Below are 2324 nucleotides of genomic sequence, written 5' to 3' on the forward strand. Positions count from 1 at the left end.
CTGTCTCAAAAAAAAAAAAAAAAAGAAAGAAACAAAAGTCCTTTTCTTTCCCTGTGGAGTAGCGCAGAAGCAGAGGCTTAGGTGAGGCCAAGATTCAGTTTCACCCATAAGCCACCACCATGGCCGGGGAAGGCATTGCTGTTGAAGGTAATGCACCTTACTTAACACCTCTTTACAAGAGGTGCTCATCCACGACAGTCTACGATGACGGCCTTGCGCGTGGGATCCAGAAGCTGCCAAAGCCTTCACCAAGCGCCAAGCCCATTTTGTGTGCTTGCATCCAGCTGTGATGAGCCTATGTAGGTCAAGTTGGTGGAGGCCCTTTGGGTTGCACACCAAATCAACCTAATTAAGGTTGATGACAAGAAACAAGGGGAATGGGTGGACCTTTGTAAAATTGCCCGAAGGGGAAACCCCGTAAAGTGGTTGGCTGCAGTTGTATTAAGGATTCTGGAAAAGAATCTCAGGCCAGGGGTGTCACCAAAGACTACTTCAAACTCAAGAAGTGATCAAATAAAATTGTGGCTCATGTTTCTTACAAAAAAAGAAAAAGAAAACAGAGTCCTTTCCATAGTGTAAACTACGGACAAATAACATTTTCATGTGAATTCAATAATAATCCTTAATTGATAATTATATGGTACATAGAATTGATAAAGTGTCCTCATGTTCAATGGCACTTGATTATCACAACTACCATTTTTATGTAATCTCTTCTGTTTCATTTTCCATGTTTATAAGAAAAATTTGCAGTATAATTTGTTTCTTCTGAGATTAAGTTTATTTGGGGGATAATTTCTAGATGTTTATGACTTTAAGAATATCTGCCAGGGTACCTCCTGGAGCAAATAAAGTGAAAACACTTAATACAACTGAAAGTAAGAAAAGAAAGCGACATTCGTCATGTTTCTGTGTAATACTGGGAGACGGTGCAAGTAACTCGGAAATAGATACAGGAGTCATGTTCAGTGGCTCACAACTGTAATCCCAGCACTTTGTGAAAGACAGCGTGAGCCCTGGAGTTCAAGATTAAAGTGCACTATGATCACTGCACTGCACTCCAGTCTGGGCAAAGTTATGCATAGATGTGGGGTGAAGGTGGCAAAAAAAATAAGGAAAAGTCACAGAAAGGAGAGACATATGCTTTTCAGAATCCCTTCAAACCCACGGGTTCGGCACACAGGGAACACCATTTTTGTAGTAATCCTTCCAGAGCGGTAAAGCTAGTCTGGTATACACGGGTGACCAGCTGTTTCTGTTTACCTGGGACTGAAAGAGTTTCCCAAACTTCACACTTTTAGTTTTATTACTATTATTTTTTTCCCTTTTGAGACAGAGCATCAAGGTGTCACCCTGGGTAGAGTGCTATGCCATCATAGCTTACGGCAACCTCAAACTCAACCTCAACCTCAAGCTACTTGGGAAGCTGAGGCAAGGATCACTTGGGTTCAAGTGATCCTCTTGCTTCAGATTTTCTATTTTCTATCTAGAGATAGGGTATCGCTTTTGCTCGAGCTGGCCTTGAACTTGTGAGCTCAAGAAATCCACCCTTCTCAGCCTCCCAGCGCGCTAAGATTACAGGCACGAGCCACTGCTCCCGGCCAGACTTTCAGTTTTAAAACTAAACAATTAAAACAATCCCAGGCAAACTGGGAAGAGCTGATCACTGCAGAATTTAGCATAGCTATAACATTGATAACTAGCATTTATCGATAATCGAATACGCTGGGCGTTCCCTGTTCTAAGCACTTTGGATCTGTTAGGTAGTGCTATCGGCCCAACCATCTTACCCTCAGGTAAGTGCTATCATTAGTCCCATTGTGTAATGATGGAAACCAAGAGTCTGGATCATTCTCAAGGTCAAAATCCAGGAGGTGGGGAGACCAAACACCGTGATCTTCTACAGTTCGCACTACTCATCACTCACACTATTCTTTCCTTCTGGTGCTGATGCCTAAGGATCGTGGACTCCCTGGGAACATCAGAAAGAGATCCCGTTGCTACTAAAAATAGAAAAACTAGGGTAGCACCTATGGCTCAAAAGAATAGGGCAACGGTCCTATATGCCGGAAATGGTGGGTTCAAACCCAGCCCCGGCCAAAAAAAATAACCCCCCCCAAAACAGAAAGAAAAACTAGGGTAGTCTATGGCACAATGAGTAGGGCACCGGCCCCATATACTGAGGGTGGCAGGTTTGAACCCAGCCCTCGCCAAACTGCAACAAAAAAATAGCTGCGGGCTCAAAGGGGTAGAGCACTAGCCCCATACGCCAGAGGTGGCAGGTTCACACCCAGCCCCAGCCAAAAAAAAAAAAAAAGCCAGGT

Source organism: Otolemur garnettii, unplaced genomic scaffold (genome assembly GCF_000181295.1).
Source record: "Otolemur garnettii isolate 467f Iridium unplaced genomic scaffold, OtoGar3 scaffold00007, whole genome shotgun sequence".
NCBI lineage: Eukaryota > Metazoa > Chordata > Mammalia > Primates > Galagidae > Otolemur > Otolemur garnettii.